Below are 23,633 nucleotides of genomic sequence, written 5' to 3'. Positions count from 1 at the left end.
ACTATTCACAAAAGAGAGAAACACTGTTTCTTGGTCCTCAATATCATACTGCTGTAGGCTACTTCTTTTTCTCTTCTGTTGCCCCTTAGTATAGAGAGTGTGTTTTGGGGACCCTCCTTCACGATCTTCTCCATTCCAAGAGCATCTTACATAAATCCAGGACTTCTCAAGCAGCCAGTTTTGCCAGATGGTCTTAGGGTTGGTTGTACCCATATATGTATAATCCTGAACTTCTCAAGTAAGGTCCTTATAGAGCATAATGGCTAAGAGAATTGGTGCTGATACCAGACCTGAGTCCAAATACTGCCTATGCCCCTAACTAGCTGTGTAACCTTGGAGAAGTAACTTAAGCCCCTTAAAGGGATTAGATTTCTCACCCGGAAAATGGTATAATAAATGCATCTACCCTACATGGTTAGTGTGTAAATTAATGTAACTTGAGATGGTGCATGTTTAGCATTAGCACACTGCCTGTCTCTTGTTAGTAATACCTGCTTTTATTATTAATTATTCTCTATATTCCCAGTTTCAGCAAGGTGCCTAACATATAATAGTTGTTCAGCAAATATTTACTGGATTGAACTAGCTCTGAAATTTAAGCATTGGGTCAACAGCAAAGTAGTCACCCCACCATCATTTCTCCCACAGGAAGGGAGAATAGATGGAAGCGAGCCATCATACTTTCTTTTCTTATTCTAAACTTCCCATCCAGGCCCAGCAATAAAATAATCTTCCTGAACCCCAACAAGTTCGAGAATTTTTCAAATCACACTATTTGAAAATAGTTGGGTTTCCCTAATCTAATATGTCCCAGGACCCCAAGGTCACCAAGCTTATATTAATGAAGTCTAGTTAAGATAAATGATTACACTTAGTAAACCAACTGCTTATGAGCTCATTGGGCTTTTTAAATTTTACTATCTGCGCTTCATAGAGACACAAGTATTTTGCTTTTGTAGGACACTCAACAGTCAAAGTAGTCTTTCAAAAAGCACAAATCACATGCTATTATTGCACTGCTTCTAACCTCTAAAGGCTATCTGTTGTAAAGAGATTAAATTTTCAACTACTTAGCCAGGCTTACAGGGACCATGTGCTCTGGTCACTTACTACATCTTTCCCTGACCTTCATGGGGTTCGAGGCACAGTTGTCTTTTTCAGTCCCTCAGATGCAACAAGCTCTACTTCTTGCTCTCCCAGCTTTAGATTGGCTAATCCTTCTACCCAGACCAATTTCCCTCTGATCATTAAGGTCTCGGTTCAAACGCCACCACTACTATCTTGACCAAAGAGACCTGCCTCCTCAGTGCCTCTCCGTCCCATTGTCCAGTTGTATTTCTGTCGCTGTACAAAATTTATTTACGTTTACTCTGTCTTCCTCCACCACTGGACATTTGCTTAAGAGCAAGGACTTTGTAATTTTTTGCTCACCGCTGAATCTTCCAAGGCTTGCAGCAGACACTGGCACATAGAAGGTGTGTAGGAAATGTGTGGCTAATAAATGAATAAATATGTGAATGAAAAAAAAAAACTGTGAAACACTAACACAAGAATATTCTTCTTTCAAAAGAATAATGAAAAATAATTTCATTCAATAAGAGTCATTCTTAGTTACTGATACATGACTTAGTAGTTCCCATTCAATTTAAAATGTTCCATTTTTTTTCTGATACTTCACAAGTCATTAATTAAATGTTGCTCACTTTTAAGGCCAATCTGTGAGACATTATTTAACTTGTCCAGCATTAACTCAGCATTAACTTAGGCAGGGCTTCACCAAGTACTGATCATGGGACCTTGGCCTCTCATTGCCTCAGTTTTCTCATTTGTAACACGGGTATAATAATAGGCTTATTTCATAGGCGTATGAGGAGGAAAACCTCATATATATATGTGTATGTGTATATATATATATGTATTTAAACAGTGTCTTAGAATAGTGTCTGGCACATGATAAGCATTACAGAGTATTGACTGCTGCTACTAGTACCGTTATTATGAGAAATAACTGTTGAGAATAATCCTTCATATACTGGTTTATTCCACTGAAGATAAAGGAAACTAATAGAATATTAGAAATCAGATTAAACACAGAAAGCCAGTAAAATATACCAAGACAGAAGATGATGAGAGTGTAAAAGCATAGAAGAAAAAAAACGGTTTTTGTTTTTCTTTTTCTTTTTTAAAGAAGGAAAGAGCCTAGAAATAGGACAAAAACTATTCATTGGCTATACTGACATGGAGATCGCTGGTGACCTCCATAAGTAAAATTTCAGGACAGTGGGCAAAGAGATTACGGTGAGAGAAGTCAGATGGATGTAACTTATAGAGTAAATGGGACGTGAGGAAATGGAAACAATATATGAAGATAACAATTTTGAAAAGCTCAGACATGAATTGGCTAAAGAAGATATGCAGGGATTAGGGGAGGAGGGAGGCTTTCATGTTACACATAGAGTTTTTAACATTTTAAGTTGGAGTTACTAGTCTAGAATGAGGTTGAATTTTGGCAAGAATCATTCATAAGGAGTAGATGGGCTGTAGAAAATGCAGTGCTGTGAAGTACTTGAGAAGATGAGAGAAAATGAAATGCTATCTGTAGCGCACATGGCCTTTTAACTTTAACTCCTGTAGTAAAAGGGAATACAAAGATCAACGCAAATGCTAATGAATTAATGGATTTGGCAGTGGACTATTTACTGACTTCTGTGTTCTTAATGAGTTATGAAGCACCTCACCGGCTCAGAATGGAGGGAGTAGAGAGGATGGAGGAACATTTGAGGAGGGCAGGTAAAGCTTCTCAGAAAATAGTCCTTAAGGAGAATTAGAAAGAACGTACTATAAGTCAGAGCACTATTTCCAGTCTTGAAAATCCATTTGAAGTTGGTGATTACTAATTTATTGGAATACCAATTTGCCCTGCCACATGATTTTTCTCCAGTTACCTAGATATAAGTTACACAGAGGCAGAAAAGAGTGAGAGATAACAATCGAGGGAAAATACAATTAGTATTTTTTTTACCTTTTTCCACTTCCCAGCTCCAACGCTGGGGAGCCTTCACGGACATGGCTGCCCTCCCAGCCTCCAGCAGCACTCTGTTGTCAAAGAATTCAAAGAAATGGAACATAGGTTTCCAACTTATTAATTTAGCAAAATCAAAAATTTTATATAATGTCTTCCATTGGCAAAGATTTTTGCAATATAATTTGGTTCCATCTTTTGACAAGTAATTTGGCAATGTCTAGCAAGATAAAAATGTTAATAGCTTTTTACACATTAATTCTAATTCTGGATGCTTATGCCAATAAATACTTTATAATCCAGAAAATTATTATATAAAGATGCTCATTGTCATGTCATTTGCAATAACAAAAAATTAGAAACATCTTTAATTGTTAACAATAGGAAAACAGTTTAGGAAATTATTTCCACTTAGTACAAAATTACACAGTTACTATAGTATAATTACAAGATGATGGAGCAAAATAGAATAATGCTTAATAAAGAAAGAATGAAGAAAGCTGACCTACAATTGTGTCTTCCTTATGACAGTAATTATGTAAACATATAAATGTTTATTAAAACTTAAAACCAAAATAAGGTTTTAAAAGCTCTGTACCACTAATGGGGATTTTATGTTTGTTTCAAAATATTTTTTAACATAACTCTTATAATTTTGTTTTTTCTACTCCTCTTCTTAAGAATTTCTGATTATTACCTCATTTTTCATTTCATAGTTTCAAATAAAGTCAGCAATTTTATCATCAGAGAAGATTAGACTTATTTGACAGTTCATAATTCCAAGTTATTTGGTATAAAAAGACCATATACACTTGTAGGTGCTTTCAAAATAAAATTTCGAGAATTTTTTTTTTTTTTTTGCTCAGTCTTTCCTAGTATGGAGATTAAGCAAACTACCTAAAATTGTTAGCCATTCTTTTTTCTTTTTTCGCATTTTATTCAGTTATTCACAGAAATGATAACAAATGAGTCTGCAGTTGCCTCTGCCAATTTCTTAAATCCTCTATTATCCACAATCTGAAACCATACTAATATGAATGCTTCCAGTATTTTCAGAGCTCTTTAGTTATTATACTTGAGCATTCTGTATGAAGTATCTTATGTAAGTGTAAAATTTAGACTCAACTTCTGGAAGCTTTTCATTTCTTAGTTCAAAAGTGAGAGATGCTTAATCCAGCCATATGATTAACATTTACCTGTATAGTAAGAAGCTCCTAAATTATTGTTTTATGGATACCTGGCAGTTTTCTTGCCATTTCTCAGAAGTTCTCTATTAAACACATTCTCTCTCTCTCTCTCTCTCTCTCTCTCTCTCTCTCTCTCTCTCACACACACACACACACACACACACACACACACATTGTGATTCAAAGCACAGACTTTGGCATTATGAAATCTAAGGTTCAATTTCCAGTTCTGTAGTTTCTGGGCCACTTCACTTTAGGCAAGTAACCTAATGTCTCTGAACCTTGTTATTTTCATCTGTAAAATGGACATTATAATCATATCAGACAATCCTCAAAACATCCATAATGATTTTAGACTTTCAGAGTCAGGTACAAGCAGGCACTCAGTAAATGGCTAGTGCTTTTATTACTTTATTATTATTTAGGTCTTGATTTTCCTTGAGTCTGTGAGTCCCCATAATGAAACGTAATTTCCAGTAGATCAACACCTGTTTTCACTAAAAATTTTAACTGAGTTCATTACTTTCTGTGCAACCCAGATTAGTTTTCTGCCTTTTTTTCTGTGCCGTATGTAGGTGTTCAATAGATTTATTTAATAAATGTATGAATGCATAGATGAATTTTTGAATGCTTCTTTTTGAGAAGGTAGAACAAATGTGACACAGTAGAACAGATAAGAAAATAGTCCATGGAAAAAATGGCAAAGTCACATATGTGCCCAGGGCCAGCCTAAGAAGAAATGCTTTTTTTTTTGAAGGGAAAATGTGTTGAATAGCTTATTTTAATTATTTTTAAAAGTTAAGTACAAGTACTTCCCTGGCGGTCCAGTGGTTAAGACTTCGCCTTCCAATGCAGGGGGTATGTGTTCAATCCCTAGTCGGGGAGCTATGGTCCCACGTGCCTCGCAGCCAAAATACCAAAACATAAAACAGAAGGTGTATTGTAACAAATTCAATAAAGACTTTTAAAGTGGCCCACATCAAAAAAAAAAAAAGTTAAGTACAAAAATTTGCTGATGATTTACATATTTAGCACCAATAAAATAATGTGAGATTAGCTGTACTAAAACAGAAGGTTGAGCTACATTCACATTAAGTGACATTATATGGTCTAAATTTATGGAAAACTTCTGAAATGGCTGATAAAAAGTAAGATGGTGAGTGACCTTTGAGCAGAAAAAGACAGAAAGAGAAATGGCCTTTTCTACATTCTATTGTGCCTCTAAGTAAAATGCTTGGTCATCTAGCTCCAAAGCTATGTGTCATTTGGCTTTAGGCACCTACTGTGATTTACCTTGTGAAGATCAGATTTTGCCATGGAGAGGATTTGTAAAAGTATCACACATTCCAGTACCATTGGCAACCACAGCTACCAAAAACGCTAATTTAACTTGATGAACCTAATGTCAGATGATAGTATCATTTCTTGTGGGTGTTTTCGGAAAAGGTGGGTAGGAAATGTATACAAGTGAATACTTTATTGACTGAAATAACAATTCATCATTTTGAAAACATTAAATACATTAAAGTTGTTATAGCATCAGGCATTAATATTTCACTGTACTTTAAACATTGCCTACAATCAACGTTTTCTGCCCTTTGAAACAGAATCATGCTTGTGGTATGCATTAATCATATAAAAGATTAAACAGTGAAAAGAAATTCAGCCTTTAAAGACAATTTGCTTTGATTTATTCAGTGGGTTCTTCCAAAAAGATATACCAAGAATTATTGCTTGTTGGATTGGAGTTACAAATTCTTTCAGAGTTACTTAGTATTTTCTTTAATATCAGTATCAAGGAAGGTAAAGCAAATTTACATATTTTTTAGGAAATACAGGCACATAATCATAAAACAAGAAACACGATGTTTTTATAGACTTTATTTTTTAGAAATGTTTTAATTTTACAGAAAAATTGAGAAGATAGTATAAAGTGTTTCCATATACACTATACCCATTTCCCTCTATGATGATCCACTTATATTAGTATGTTACATTGTTACAATCAATTAACAAATATTGATACATTATCATTTATTATAGCCCATCCATTAGTAAAGTTCCTTAGGTTTTAGCTAATGTCCTTTTTCTATTCCAGGATTTCATCCAAAACATCACATTACCTTTAGTTGCCATGTTTCCTTAGGCTCCTCTTGGGTTTGATAGCTTCTCATATTTTCCTTGGATGACCTTGACAATTTTGAGTAGTTAGTTTTTTGTAGGTTGCCCACTACTAGAATTTGTTTGATGCATTTTTCATGATAATATTGGGATTATGTGTTTTGGGGAGGAAGACCACAGAGTAGAAGGGTCATTCTGTCAGATCACATCAAGTGTACAAAGTATCAATATGCATTATGAATGCTGAGGTCGACCTTGATCACCAGGCTGAGGTAGTGTTTTTCAGGTTTCTCCATTGTAAGATTACTGTTTTCCCATTTTCATGCTGTACTTTTTGGAAGGAAGTCAATATGCTCAGCCCACAACTAAGGAATAGGGAGTTATGCTTCAGATGGAGTACTACATAAACTATTTGGAATTCCTTTGCACTGGAGATTTATCTATTCTCCTGCATTTATTTATGTATCCAATTATTTATTTATATCAGAAGAACTCATGGATTTTTATTTTATACTTTGGGTTATAATCTAATTCTACTTTAGTTACTTTGTTCCTCAAATTGCTCTAGTCCTGATCCTTGTGAACTCTTTTCAGTTGGCTCTTGTGCCACTCTGAGGTATCCCCATCCTATATATTTTTTTTGGAACTTCCTTACTTTCTGACACTATAAGATGGTCTTGTCTATAAATCTTGTATATTTACTGCCCCAGTCCTAGAATCAGCTATTTCTTCAAGGATAACTAGGTCTTTTTAGTGGAGAAAGGTATTAGACAGCAGGATCTGGGTGTGGGGTGTGCTAATTGCTGCTCGGATGTCATTGCTTCTAGATCTTCTCAGCTGACAGAGCAAAGAGATAATATGTGTGTACATGACCCATTTATAGGCACATATCTATAAGTATCTCTCTACATAACCATGTGTATTAAGGTAATATGAAGCAATATTAAGCTAAACATGAATGTATATTGATGTTTCCAACTGTAATCTGTTACCACATAGATCATCTTAGCCTCATCTCTTGCTTATCTTTAAATTTCAACTCCAGCAAAACACTTGGCTTTTAGAAGTATGAAAATCAAATTGTAGCAACTTTGGGAAGCCACATCATCTAGCAGAATAATTCTTAAAGGGCAAGGTGTATATCATCAAATTTTAACTTACAGTCAGCAGTACTTTTTAACATCAGTAGGCCTCCAGACCTCTGCTTCCAAGAAGATGAAGTAGCCCATTTCTCCCAGGTTCTCCCACTTAAAACTAAAACCCTGAACATAACAACAAACAAACATAGGAAGACGCTGAAAGGTGGAAATGAGAAGGCAGACTTAACTAGGGACTTTGGGACTTGAGGAATAACATGGTGATGAGTCCCCTGTGTTTCCTGTTGCTTCCCATACATCCTGGAGAGGGTATTACAGGCACCCCCAATCAATAACCACCATCAGAACAACAGACCAAAAAGCTTCAGAAAAAAACACAAAACCCTGTTCCCCCTAGCCAAAGTATGAGGAAAGGGGTTGCTAAAGACAGAAGACCATTTGGGCAATAATATACACACTACTCGAGCCAAGTGCCAGTGGAATATACACACGACTCGAGCCAAGTGCCAGTGGAATATTGCACCCATCCCCTATGTCCTGTCGTTTCAGTTGGGCCAAGGTAGGATTTGATCTTCCACACCACCCCACTCCTGCCCTCCAGAAGAGCCAGCGCTCTGATTCCCCACCAGGGTTGTTTCAGTGTGGTCCAGTGGTGAGCTGAGCCTCCACCCCTTTCCATTAGCAAACAGACTTTAAAAGGTGGTGCCTGGGCTTCCCTGGTGGCGCAGTGGTTTAGAATCTGCCTGCCAATGCAGAGGACACAGGTTCGAGCCCTGGTCTGGGAAGATCCCACATGCTGCGGAGCAGCTGGGCCCATGAGCCACAGCCACTGAGCCTGCGCTCCGCAAGAAGAGAGGCCGCAACAGTGAGAGGCCCGCACACCACGATGAAGAGTGGCACGCGCTCGCCGCAACTAGAGAAAGCCCTTGCACACAAATGAAGACCCAACCCAGGCAAATAAATAAATAAATTTACTTATTAAAAAAAAAAAAGGTGGTGCCTGACAGGCTTGTAAACACTGGGCTGCCCTCACACAGTCGTGGGGTCCAATGGTGGGACTTAGCCTCCGTCTCTCCCTGACAGCAATAAGAATAGGATGTTACAGGTTGGAGGGAGTAGGCACCCCACTAACCCCCAACACATGGTGTCAGTGAGACCCAGTGGGGTGCTGAATCCCCATAACCATCCTGAGGCAGGGCTAGTTGGCAGTTCTCTTCCTCTTACCTTGGTGTCAGTGGGGCCAGCACGTAGCTGACCCTCTACCCACACCCGGCATCAACAAGAAGGAATGAAGTGGGAGGAAGGACAGCAAACACTTCACTTCTCCCCTCCCCTATGTCAAGAAATCTACTGGGGAGATGAACTTCCACTCCTACTAAAAGGCAACACAATGATACTAATGTTCCCACTTTTGGGGGGAAGGTGTCAGAAGGGCCAATAGGATAGCTGCACTTCTACTTCATCTGTCTGCAGTGAGACAATGTAAGTGCCCACTTTTGCTGGGGTATCGTCAGTAGGGCCCAATGGAAATCTGTACGTAATCCCCCAGTCCTCATACTACGCCTCAAATAGGATGACTTCCTTCTAAAAAGTAATAATAAAATTAAATGGGTTACAGAGTCATATAATAACTCACAATGTTTAGAATACAATGGAAAAATACTTATGACACCAAGAACCAGGAAATCACAGAATAAATGAGAAAAGACAATAAACATACACCAACACTGAGATAAAACATCTATTGAAATGATCAGACAAGGATTTTAAATAAGCTGTCACATAAATGCTTCAATTAGCAATTATGTGTTCCTTGACAGAAATGGGAAAAATAGAAAATGTAAACAAAGAACTAGAAGCTATAACAATAAAAACAAATGAGAACAGTAGAACTAAAAAATACAACAATCAAAAAACTTTGCTCAAAAAAAAAAAAACAGAACTTTGCTCAAGAGTAGACTGGAGATTACAAAGCATAGAATCATGAAGTTAAAAGAGATCAATACAATGTACCAAATGTACAGAGAAAAATAGACTGAGGGGTAAAGATGGGAGAAAGAACAGGATCTCAAGAACGTGTAAACAGTAACAAAAGCACTAACATTCATATCATCAAAGTTCCAGAATGAAAACAGAGAGCAAGTAGGACTGACAAAGTATTCAAAGAAATCATGGCTAAAAAGTTCCCAATTTTTTAGAAGACATAAACACAAATTCAAGAATCTGAACAAACCCAAAGAGGAAAAACGCAAAGATATCCTTGCCAAGACGCGTTACAACGAAACTTCTGAAAAGTAGAGACAAAAAAAATCTCGAAAGTGGACAGGCAGAAACGATGCATTACTTATTGAGAAACACCAATTCCAATGACAGCATATTTCTTGTCTAAAACTCTGGAGTCAGAAGCATGGACATAACATTTTTCAAGTGCTAAAAGAAAAGAACGCTCAGCCACAAATTCACACTTTCTATATCCACTTTCTTGTTTGACTTACATTAATGGACTACTAACTCATCTTTCTATATCCGGGACTGCCATCACCCTTCTCCAAAAATCTAGTCACAGTATTTCCAGAGTGATCTTTCTGAAATTGAAACAAATTTTTCTTATAAAACTACCTGATTGTGTTATGCAACTTTTCTCTCTTCTAAGTTACCAGTTAAAATCCTTCAATGGATTCCCATCTTTCTTGGAGTAAAATCTCACATCCAAACTCTCTTTGTCCTTTTGGGCTGCTGTAAGATTATGGTGCAGGTTGGGTGGCTCATAAACAACAGGCATTTTTTTCTCACAGTTCTGGAGGCTGCAAGTGCAAGAATAGGGTGGCAGTATGGTCAGATGAGGGCCCTCTTCTGAGTCACAGACTTCTCATTGTAACCTCACATGGCAGAAGAGCTTCAGGAGCTCTGTGGCGTCTCTTGTATAAGAGCACTAATACCATAATCATTTCCCAAAGGCCCCACCTACTAATACTATAACCTCCGGAAATTAAGATTTCAACGTATAAATTTGGAGGGGAACACAAAGACTACACCATAGCACTTACTATACACACATGGACCATTCATGGTCTGGCTTCTACCACCCTCTCCATTGTCTTCTTTTCTTACACTCCAGTGAGCATTTCTTTCTTTCTTTTTTTTTTTTGCGGTACGCGGGCCTCTCCCTGTTGTGGCCTCTCCCGTTGCGGAGCACAGGCTCCGGACGCGCAGGCTCAGCAGCCATGGCTCACGGGCCCAGCCGCTCCGTGGCATGTGGGATCTTCCCAGACCGGGGCACGAACCCGTGTCCCCAGCATCGGCAGGCGGACTCTCAACCACTGCGCCACCAGGGAAGCCCCAGTGACATTTCTTATACTGATTATGAATGGAACTCCTTTCTGGACTGATCCTTAACCATTCATTTTCTGGCAAACATGAATTTATCTTCTCTTTTCCTCAAAAATTCACCCTTCCTTCATGTTACATGTCCATTTCCATTGCCTTCTACAGGAAGCCCTACTGATATCCCCCATATACTACTGTCCACAGCATGAATTAAGGTCTTACCGTGTCTTCCTATAGCACTCTGTAATAATTTTTACGGTAACTATGGATTTTCTTATTTGAGTGTCACAATACATTGACTTCTAGGTGGCACGATAATGATTTTAGTAACAGTAACACTCGTGCCTAGTTTAACCCATGGCCTACTTTAGGTGTTCAATAAATGTTTGTTGAATGAGTGAATGAATGAATGAATGGATGGTCAGTTTGAAATCTTAATCATGTTACTTTTCAAAAATCTGTTAAAAAGATACCCACAGTTTTCCAGAAGATTAGGGACTTAGGATCTTCAACTTGATTTAATAGAGGAAATTTTTACTCATACATCATGCTTAAATACCTCAAAGTAAAACCATTAACCCAGGAATTTAAGGTTACCATTTGGACTTGCAAGCCAATAATTAATATCTCCTGCCCCCACTGTATTAGATGGTTTCAATGCTCCACTCATATCTCCCCAGCACTCATCATTCCAGTATATGCTGATAGACTCATGCTACCACCTGCAATTATCCACCTTAGGGCAGGCCAGAAATGTACAGGAGTTAATGTATCTGGGTGTAGCTTTCAACCAAGGACAGAGGGGACTGGAAGATAAGTACCTCAAGTTTCTCACCAATTCTTGGGATAACTCTGAGACATGTTCTATAGAGTTTCACAGAACTCCCCTGAAGTACTGGCAGCAGTTTCCTGCAGGAGTAATTGATTCAGTAATGCACCTCTGTTGGCTTCCTTCCATGGCTCCATTCTCAATTCCCACTCCACTTCTGAGTTTTCTGGAAGCACCTCCCAGATGCACAGTTGGCATTCAAATTATTGCCTCAGGTTCTGCTTCTAGGGTAGTTCAACTTATAGCCTCCTAACAATCCAGTGCTCCTTACAGAGCCATCACTGGTACAAGTACCAAGGCATGGCACATTATGTATCACCCCTCCTAAATCCTAATATTTTGAAACAGATAGGAAAGAGCACGACCTTGAAGAGAAAAATCGTTTCTATGAGAATAGCCAATGGATAAAGGGAAGGAGAGACAGTGCCATTTGTTTTCCATTAATGATAGTGTCAAATTTATGGGCAGATGGTCTAACAGGTGTGACTATAATTTGAGGGGCCTGCTCCCTTGGTTACAGAAGACTGCTATTGTTATTATTATGGAAGCACAACCTCATGACTTTATTGCTTCACTTGATGTAGCCTTTTCCTTTACCCTTAAATCTTTCTACATCACTGAATTGCAGCCAATAGATTTATTTTCTCCCTATGGCTCCATCACACAAAAAAGACACACATGTGCACACACACACACACACACACACAGAGTTTTGTGTATGCCAGTGCTAGAAAAGACAAGCTCATGGTGCATGTATGCAATGGATATTGTACATTACAGGTCCCTGTGAGATAGTCTTCTGCAGGTTCGTATGTTTATTTTATGAATAATTAACTTTAGTAAAGTTAATTTCCTGAAGATCTTGATGAAGACTGAAGAAAGGAAGTAAATTTTAAAGAAAAAGACTTAGAAACTTGCCCTTTTTGCCCTCTCTTTGTGTCTTAATGAACAAAGGATAACTGGGCCTTTTTTGAAGTCTTTGCTTGAGTTGAAGACACAAAATGCAACCTGTACTCTTATCATAATATGTTCAGTTTATGAGTACACAAACTTATAAACTGTGAATTTCCCTAAAGTTATTATACCATGTAGAAGATGTTTGCTGGGACGTTTACTTAAAACCAAACAATTGAGGTCTATATGTCCAAATAATTTCCTTCTCTCTTGCTGTCTCCATTTCAGTTTCCTGAGTTTCTGGGAAGGCCTGGTTTCCCCAAAGGAACGATTTCTGGTAGAAGTCTGAAGGTCTGACCCAAGAAAAATAATCCAGTATAGCCAATGAATTGAGGACAAGAAGTTTTCCAATCAGGTAGGAACATTTAATCTCATACATTACAATCACCTTAAGTAAGGTGTGCTGATAGCTGGATATGATTTAACTTCTTGGAAAAAGATGCATATATAACCTGCCCCACAAGGAAGCTGTTCTCAATTCCCTTAGTGGTTGTGGTGTTTATCAGAGAGTGCCTTGGGGAAAGATGAATACAATGACAGTATGATGCTCTTTTTTTTTTCATTTTTAGCTCATTGTTGCCAAGTACCCTTGGTGACCTTGGTGCCTGTGGTTTAATCCCAGGAGGTTAGACATGTGAAACAGCACATTAACCCTTTTTCGTATTTTCTCCCAAGACAAATCATTTTTATAGGTTGTCTCCATGGACTTCTAGTTGCTTATCAAAATTAAGCATCAAGTCTTCTAAGTGAGCAATAGCCCCTGTCAGTGTGAGGAAATCAGCTTGGTTCTTATTGGGGCACATCTTCTTGGTCTTGGCACAAAGTGAGTTCACATAGGGAGTTAGAAGGAGGAGAATGGGGCATGCGAAAGGGGAGTTCTGTGTTCTCATTTACCTATGCATGTTGAAACTCGACTAAGAGTTTTATTTTCATTAGCAATTTGTGATAAAAACTTAGGGTAGGGCTTCCCTGGTGGCGCAGTGGTTGAGAGTCTGCCTGCCGATGCAGGGGACATGGGTTCGTGCCCCCGTCTGGGAAGATCCCACATACCGGGGAGCGGCTGGGCCCAGGAGCCATGGCCGCTGAGCCTGCGCGTCCAGAGCCTGTGCTCTGCAACGGGAGAGGCCCGCGTACCGCAAAAAAAACAAAACTTACGGTAAAGGGAATAATGAAGCTGTCCCACTATATGGCACGACAAAAGATAGTAGTGACATCAAAATCAGGGCCTATCCATCTCATTTGCAGTTATATACTCAGTGTTTAGCCTAGCATTTGATCCCTCATCAGTATTCAATAAGAAGATGCGTGTTGAATGACTTAAGGATGAATTAATGAATGAAAAAAGTTAATATGGTAGAAAATGTGTTTTAGCCTTGTATTTTCGTGTGTTGCCTTCTGTATTTCAAGACCCAGCACTGTAACTGACACATAAAATATCAGCAGTAAAATTTGTTGAAAGAATGAATGAGTCCCCACAATTCTAAGAAGAATTTTAAGACCAACACAGACCCCCTATCTGCCAAGGTCTATGACAGAAGTATCCAGAGAAGAAAGCCTGATCTCAGCTAGTGGTAGAGCTGACAGAATTTATCTAGTTTTAATAATTTACAGCTCATCCCATTACATTTAGGCATAGTGCCTACATGAGCCATACAATTAAATGTTGACTGAAAAAAAATGCACAACCTAAAAGTTGAGAATTATGTTTTATTTGGAGGACATACTGAGGACTTAAGTCAGGAGACAGCCTCTCGGATAGCTCTGAGGGACTGTTCTGAAGAGGTAAGGGAGGGCACAGGATATTTAGGGGTTCTTGCAAAAAAAAAAAGCCCTGGTAGTTGGAACATCAACATCTAGCTCCCCCAAGGTAGACTGCAGTGTGTTACCCTTCCCTCGGCCTACGCTGGGGCACCCTGAAGGGCCTACGGGTCTGAGTGTCGTCCAGCAAGCCCAGGGGAGCCTGCGGGTCCTCAGAGTTCTTGTCCTGAAACTGGCGCTGACGCGACGGGGCCACGAGTCTCTAGACACTTATTGCCGTTAAACGAATGCAGAACTGCGACTAAGGCCTCAGGGAACCTGCTTCACGCCTACCCTTCTGGATGCCAAATCAAGACCTTACGTTGAGGCTAGGGCCCCCGTTGAGATTCCCCTTAGCTCTAGAGCAGGGCAGGAAGTGCTCCCACCCAGGACCTGGAAGCACCCTCTTTCTTTCGAGAAAACTCTTTTTTTTCTCAGAGCCATGCCTGCAGGGACTAGAAACACGGCAACAACAGTGATTTTCAGGTTTTTTCCGGCTGCAAGAATGGAGCTTTCAAAATGGGAAAACCAGGCTTTTCGCTATAGACGCCATGTCTAGATTGACACGCAGCCTAAATACGTGTGTTTTCTAACAAGTAAAAGAGACACAAGCTACCCACTGTGCCCTAAACTGCATCAACTTTTTAAAGCAGGGTGTTCTGCGGCTAGCGAACTGCCTCAATGAAGGAATGCCTTCGGTCGGCCGAGGGGCCTGTGTATCTTCCAATATCCGGCAGTGTTACATGAAGAACTGTTCCTTAGTTGAAGTTGCAGTGCAAGCTGAATTTCCCCTTGAGGTATGGTGACTCCACGTATGAGGTCCGAGGGAGAATTGCCTTCCTCCCCTTTGAAGTCCCAAACCACTACACCCAACATCTTTGTCTTTAGTTTAAAGTGGTATTTAAGGTGAGGATTTCAGCCATTTGGGAGATTTACTGAGTTCTCCTGGGTCTCTTCCATGTATACATATTATTAAATTTTGTTTGATTTTCTCCTGTTAATCTGAATCTGTCTCATGTCCATTTAATTCCTAGACTAACCAGAAAAATCTAGAAGGGTACAGGAAACTTTCTTCCTGCCCAACAGGCATTATAGTGCAGGGCACATTGCCTGCCTTTGAAAGCATCTGAACTTCTACACATTGAGAACCCTCTCCTTTCCATGCCCCTTTACCATAGGCATAAAGATTTCTGTGCACATCGAGGCTGAGAAGAACTCCTGAGTCCATCATTGTTTCTCCAGGCAGTCATGAAGACTGTCAGAGAGGAAGAACTTTTCCTCTGCCCTTCTGTAGGCAAATGGAGTAGGGGGTCCCCAAAGAGAAAGAATCAAATATAACTTTTTGACATAAGGGAAGCCATTTTAAGCCTAAATCATTTGTGATCTCAGCCTGCTCATGATGCTTGCTCTTGAACAGGTCTCAGTAATTAATGATCTTGTGAAATAAAATTGTCCCTTACCATCTGGTTCTATAAGAATGAAGTCACTAGCCACTGTAGTCTCTGACCTTGACAAAAAAGTAATCACTTGATCTAAAAGAGAACTGGAAATTTTTCTTTGAGCCAAATTTGAGGATTATAACCTGGGAAGAGCATCTCAGAAAACTCTGAAAACTCTTCTGCCCATTAGAAACCCAGGGAGGTGTATACGTTTTTTTTGAGACAGAGGGCTGTACATCAAATGACATTTTATTGAACGTTTACATAATTCAGATCTAAGTGCCATCCTGCTGGTCATGTAACCCCTTACAAGGTCAAGAAGAAATGTTATCTCTTAAGGAGGGAGTTGTCTTGTTGATGTTAGGAGAATGTTGCTCTTTATGGTTGAGCAAGTGTCCCTGCCTATGGGGGAGGTTTGGTCAATGTATAATGCAGATGCACAGTGCACAGTGTGGGGAGAGAGGAGACCAAAGGGCAGAGAAGAATTTATGTTTAAATTTCTCTTGTCTTGTCATAAAATATAAATTTTGTTTCACAACCTTCAAAACACCCTGAATGGAATTCAGGACAGAGATCAGGAATGAGGCGGTCTATGCTCTGAGAAAACCCGGCAGAACAGGCCTTCAGATAGTTCGATATTTTCAGAAGATTTTATGAGCCCAGTTTCTTTTAGCTTCTCATATCTAGAAAAGCACTAAAATCATTAATGGAGACATCTGCTCCTTGTGACTAGCAGCCACCATTTCATGACTAGCAGCAAATTTCTGCCAAAATGTGTCCCTGATTACATGTGTCCCCCTTCACCAAAATCACATACATGCTGACCTTCCCCCTAACTCTTTCAAGCAGTTCCTCAGAGCTATCTGAGAGGCTGTTTCCTTGGCTATAGTCCTCATTTTGCCCCAAATAAAACTTAACTCACAACTCTCAGTTTGTGCTTTTTTTTTTTTTCAGTTGACAGTTTAAAACTTTCCCAATTTGGCTGTTCAAGGAGCCACCGTTTTGGGAAAATCCCTGCTGTTCTCCTTACTTGCTGCAAGTAATAAACCCTTCCTTCTCCTGCCCTTTGGCTTGGTTGTGTCTATTGGCTCAACAAAAGAAGTGTTTCAGGTAACACTGTGAGCTTGTCTAAGAATTAAATTGACGTGAGACTGATTAACAGGAGAAAATAAAACAAAAGTTTAATAATATGTATATCTAGGAGTCATTTTTGGCCTAAGCCATTTTGCAATCTAAGCCTGGCCAGGATGCTTGCCGTTGAAAGGGTCTCAGTAATTAATGATCTTAAGGGAACAAAATAATGCAGAATCAAAGGACTGTTTTCAGGTCAAAGAAGTAACAATAACAAAGATAATTGTAAAGACTCCCAGTTCTCTTTCAATGGTACAGACTAGCCTGATCAACTGGGAACATAAGGAATGATGATACTGACCTTTTCTGACCCTCATGACTTCAGTCCACTAAAGCTTGGACTCTGTGGACCACCCAAACCCCTTCATGAATATGCATATACCCTTAGCTTAAAAATTCCCCAATTGTGCTGTTCAGGAAGACACTGCTTTGGGAAAGACCCCCGGTGTTCTCTTTACTTGCTGCAAGTAACAAATCCTTTCTTCTCCCAATCTTTGTTTTTGTTGTGCCTTTCAGCTTGACGCCCACCAAGAGGCAAACCCAGGTTTTTGGGTAACATTAGCTCTTTGGCTGGCAATGAAAATGACATAAGGCAGATTAACAAGAGAAAAGTAAATTATTACGTGCACATGGGGAATTCACATAAGTATGAAGAATTCCAAAGACAGCAAGACAAGGTGACATATATACAGTCTTGACTAAAGAGAAGTGAAACTGAGCAGGACCCTGTGGGGCTCCTGGGCACTAAAGTCTTTCTGTGTCCCCCATTTCTTGTTTGCAGGGACTAGGCTTCAGCCTCCACAACCTTCCCTGAATTCCAAAGGGTAGGGTCAAATAGTTGCTAATCAGGGAAGGGAGGGGCTGCAGAGACAAGGGAGGAACTGTCAAGAAACAATAGTGCAGCTTTGGGACAAGATCCTGGTTCTGCCTCAAGGGAAACACATAACAATAACTTTGAGCTCTTCTACAGAACTCAAACCCCCAACAAATGGAAGATGTTAACTACTTGATGAAGCATCCTTCATTCTAGAGAGAAGGTCACAGTTTGATAACCTTGAGAAGCATAGAAGCTCATCAGGAGACCACCTGAGGCCAGATTAAAGGATTGCAGGCCCTGAACACACCATAATCCTTATCAGCAACCCTGACCTTGAACCATTGCTATAAAACTCCTCACCAAATCCCCCCAGGTTGGGACACACAGTTTTGAGGGCGTTAGCCTGCTGTGTCCCCCTTTGCCTGGCAACGCAATAAACCTATTCTTTTCTACTTCACCCAAACTCTGCCTCCGAATTCGATTCCATACCAGTGCACAGAGGCCAAATTTCGGCATCAGAAGGAGGTATGGGTCTGAAATTTCAAGGGGAAGTAAGGTAACTCACAGGAAGTTAAAAAGAGTTAATGTTTGGTAAACAAATGTTTGCTGAGCCATCCAAAGACAATGAGACACAGAGAGGATTTTTATTTTTATTTATTTATTTTTTGTGGTACGCGTGCCTCTCACTGTTGTGGCCTCTCCCGTTGCGTTGCACAGGCTCCGGACGCGCAGGCTCAGCGGCCATGGCTCACGGGCCTAGCCGCTCTGCGGCATGTGGGATCTTCCCGGACCGGGGCATGAACCCGTGTCCCCGGCATCGGCAGGCGGACTCTCAACCACTGCACCACCAGGGAAGCCCCACAGAGAGGATTTTGATCAAATGGGCTTTTCAATGTTCCTCCTGTTCTACCACACCTAGTGTTATACTACATTTATCTCTAGTGATAGCTTCTTCCTGGGACAGGCCTCCTGTCTTAAATTATTTTAGGCAATAAGGGGGGGAGTTCAAAGGCTCTTCCTGCGTCTTTTGGGCCTTGATTGTTTTCAGCTCAAAATAATCCACATGCCATAGTGGCACATCTTGTGGTGGCCTGCACTTAGACCCATTGGCTCCCACGTGCAAATGAGAACCATGCAGTGACTCAGGGAGAGCCCTGAGCACATTATTCAGATAGACACCAACATGATGCAATTTTTCTTCGGTGTGTTCAGTGAGAGAAAGCAATACAAGAGGCACTGCCCTTTTACTTTGGGGGAGGTTGAAAGTCCCTTCTTGGAAAGGAAAAATAAGTACTTTTAGAGCATTTAGAAAACCTAAAACCTGTGACTCAATTTTTTTAAGTGCAGAGTTAATTTTACCCATATGTGTTTTCTTAAAAATTGCAACCAGTCAAGATCAGTATCTTCAAGGGGTGCACCAGTTGTGATATTTGCTGACTTTACACTGTTCTGAAATTGAGGATACCTTCCCTCTACTCAGTTAATGTTTATTTTTATTAAGTTTTAAAGCTGTTTTAAGTAGGAGATCTTTTACTGGAGCCTGAGGATTGATAATGTTAACCACTGTGACACTGCTCTGTTACCTCCCATCAACCAAAGAATTGTGCAGGAGCTGATCACACACCCTGTGATTCCCCTCTCTCACCTGGTATTTAAAAATGCTTTCATGAAACCCCTCAGGAAAGGGGGTTCAGGTGTTTTGAGCACTAGCTGACCTGAACTCCCTGCCTGGCACCTGCAATAAACGCTGCACTTTCCTTCGCCATAACCTGGTGTCAGTAGATTTGCTTTACTGCACATGGGAGAGCAGACCCATGTTTTTTTCATCAGCATATTTATATATATTATTATATATTGTAGGCAATGGAGATATTTTACTTCTTTCCTATTGTGCTGTTTTATTTTTTAACTGAGTTAACCATGAAAGTCAATTTTTGTTGATAGAGGAGAAAAGGTACAAATTAATTAGCTATAGTTAAAAATTTAAAGCTTTCAAAATGCTTGTTATTTATAATGAGGTTTATTTAACAGAATTAGGAAATAATTCGGTATTTAAATGGTTCGATTGTGAGTGTGGAACATGAAACTGGTAGTCCACAGGACATATACTAAATTTTCACCCTTAGTGATACTATATTTGTACTGTCCATGTCAAGCTAAAATGTTGTTTTTCAACAACCTTTAGCAAACATATCTTAGTTTTATTATTCAGAGGGAATATAGGAGCTCAATTTGATATAGGGAACTTGAGCATTCCATCAACATGAATTTGAAGAATACACTAAGAATATCTTCTACATTACATTGGAGTAGTGAATTACTGGTAATTATTTAGGGAATTCTTTTGAAAAATATAGTCATCGGGGGCCAATAATTGAATTCTATGGAAATAGAGATAGATATTAAGAAGAATGGAACATTATATGTTCATTTTATATTGCCCATATCTTCATTTTATTTGTAGGTTTTGAAAGTTTGCAAGAGAAAGATATCAGAATTTATACTTCATTCAGCAGAATCCCTTGGACCAAATGATCACACACTCAGAATACATAAGTGGAGACATTACTGACTGTGGCCCAGGGGACAAGGACAAGACCTAGAAAAGACAGAGTCAATCATGGAGGGAAAGAAAGATTGGAATAGACAGGCATTTCTCTTAATGAAAAATGTTAACAGTAGAATCCTTGAGGGAGAATCTTTGAAAACATTGGATTTCTATAACAATAAAAACTTGAGTCCCAAAGTACAATGAGAAATAACAATAATGAATAAATAGGATAAAGAAATTATATGTAAACTGGCATACATTCCAGGCGATGATCAGACTCCTGCAGAAACCAGGGCTTTCTGGCCTTTAATTCCCCTTGGGCAGAACTGCAGCGCCCCTGTCCCCAGCCTTCAGCCATCAACTCCAGGACTACAGAGGCAGAGTCCTGGCCCTCAAGTCAGGCTGCCTCACTGACTTGAATGCCCATGGAAAAGGGAACATTGATCCTGACCTGAGACACAGCCCTCAGATGTTTGTAAGCTGGAAAGTCTGCATCAGACTTCCTCCTTGCATCTCTCTAGGGTGAACTAGGGAAAACAAGACATCACAAAACCCTTTCCCACAGAAGTAGTCTGGGAAAAAACACATGACGATCTTGGCCTTGGTGCCAGGTGAGGCTGATATCACTAGAGCACACCTTCTCCTGGGTTTGGTACCAGAATCCAGGGCCCTGGTGGGAGGACCTGGGCTCTGCCCTGGGTTCCATGGACACAGACAAGCAAGTGTGATCTCAGCAACCTTCAAGGACCCAGATGTGAGAAAGAGGCAATGAAGACACGATGGCTGCTTCAGGGTGGCTTGGTGTCAGCCTAGAACAGCTGGACTTCATAAGGAATAACACACTGTGGAGGGAAATAATAAAGTATTTATAATAGGAGCAGAAAATAGTTTTATTTGAGCCAAGCTGAGGGCTATAATCTGGGAGGCAGCCCCTCAAAAGGCTCTAAGGAACTTCTCCACTGAAGCATGGTAGTCTTATGCTTTATCAGAACAAAGAACATACATCAAACGTGACGGGGTCTATTCCTTAAAGATTTCAAAAGAGACAGATTGAGGACATATCTAGTGAGACAGCAGGACCCTGGCACATGGGAAAGGAAGCTCATCTTCGAGAGGGTGTGAACATGGGCATCGTAAGAAGGGAGTCATTTATCCTTCTTTGTGAATCAGACATTTCTTTTCCTTAATGGTTAAAGCAGATGTGCTGTGTGTGTTTGACAGGCTCTTTCAGTTCACACAAAGTTTACACTGAACCATGTATAAGCCTAAATGACTTCCCCATACCTCATTAGGTGAAAAATTTCTCCCTCAACACTATAATTTGGGGCTTGACTAATCTTGGCGATAAACCAGACACATAATACCCTCAGCTCTCTAGGCCTCTCCACCTGCAGATCCTGCTGTGTCCTCCCCCCAGGGCACAGCACCACAAGAGGGTGTCAGGTGAGGGGTTTGGGACTCAGAGAATTGACTCCCGAAAGTGTTTCTGTTTTCCAAGATAAATAACAATACAGTTTGGATTCTAAAAATCTTCCAAATAAGTGAAAAAAAAAAGCTAGACCAACAGTGAATCACAGCGTTTTTCATAAGATAAATGAATGTTATATAATGAAAGAGTAAATAGAGCCCAGAGGCTTTAATATGTAAAATTAAAATGGAGTTCAGTAGTGTTTAAAACACATCCAAAGGTCATATTTATGAGCTGCATGTCCAGCTGTATTCCACAAGAATTTAGGCAAATGCATGAAAGATGAGTTATGAGTAAAGCACTATCCCCAAACTGTGGGTGTGGGGAAACTCATCCTAGCACTTTGTGCAGAACTAATACATTGCAACCGTATCTGGTTTCAAAACTGATATTTTCTGCAACTAAAAAGGCAGAAATAAGCTAAATAAGCTACCTATCCCCCCTTTGTCCTTCAGTTATTAATTACGACTCCTATTTCTTCCTCTCTTATCTATTTTTTAAATTCCAATTTCAAATGCCAAAATATTCAGCTATTATATATGTTATTGTTCTCTTAATTTAGTCTCTACACAGCCTGAAATTTCTTTTTAATTTCCCTATTATATAATTAGTTTTATATTCATCAATTTTGTGATATTTCCAGCAGGTATTGAGATTTTATGCTCCAAATATATGCCCTTCCATACTTTAAGGCACATAAATATACTTTATACTTTTACATCAATTTAAAAAGTAATCTATTGAGTGCAAATTCTGCCTTCAGCATTTTGTTGGGGTCAGCAGTGGGGAGAGAAAATGTAGAAGAAGGAAAAGACGTGGCTTATTGTTCTCAAAAGAAGTTACAGAGAAACCTCTGACTTCCTTATCAAAAGGAGGCCCACTTCTTTTTCAATGTCTTTTTTTAAATTTATTTTTAATTAATTTATTTATTTATGGCTGCATTGGGTTTTCGTTGCTGCACGTGGGCTTTCTCTAGTTGCGGCAAGCGGGGGATTCTCTTCGTTGCGGTGTGAGGGCTTCTCATTGTGGTGGCTCCTCTTGTTGCACAGCATGGGCTCTAGGCTCATGGGCTTCAGTAGTTGCAACATGCAGGCTCAGTAGTTGTGGCTCACGGACTTAGTTGCTCCACGACATGTGGGATCTTCCTGGACCAGGGCTTGAACCCGTGTCCCCTGCACTGGCAGGCAGATTCTTAACCACTGTGCCACCAGGGAAGCCCTCAATGTGTTTTCTATTGACTTCAAATCTATCGGGCTTTAAAATGATTTGTGTGTGTGTGCTCATATTCTGACTGTCTCTCACAGCAGATTGTGAGTTCTGTGAAAGTGAGGCAGGAGATAGATGGGCCCCAGGGTAAGCAGCAGGAGTTCATTCCCTCTGGACAGAAACTCCAAAATATCAATAACAGGGCAATCGAGAAAGGAGGCTGTGCCCTGCCCAGATAAGAGATAAAAGACTAGATGTTCCTCATTCTCGTAGTCAAGGAGACCTTCCCAGCTACACATGTGCAGAAAGGTTCCTTGGAGGTCAAAAAGGGAGAGGGCACCACCCCATAGCAAGTGATGTCAACTACCCATAGGCCTCTTCGCTAGAATCCATCTTGGCTAAGAGATGCACATGAACACGGGAGGACCCTGAGGTATACCAAATATGGACTCAGAACCAGGCAAAGCAAGATGATTGGTCAAAGGAAACCTGGAAGAAATTCCCCATAAAAGTGGTTCAAACTACCAAGTGAGCGCAACTCTCTCTCTGAGCCCACCCATGTGTCTAGCCACATGTATTCTTTGTCCTCCTAATAAACACTTTACTTGTTTCAGTACTTTCCATGTCTGTGGAAATTCATTTCTACACAGCAGACAGGTCAGGAACTTGTCACTGGCCACTAGTCCC

The sequence above is a fragment of the Mesoplodon bidens genome (assembly GCF_964165515.1).
Source record: "Mesoplodon bidens genome assembly, contig: HAP1_SCAFFOLD_49, whole genome shotgun sequence".
NCBI classification, from domain to species: domain Eukaryota; kingdom Metazoa; phylum Chordata; class Mammalia; order Artiodactyla; family Ziphiidae; genus Mesoplodon; species Mesoplodon bidens.
This window is presented reverse-complemented; position numbering follows the sequence as displayed.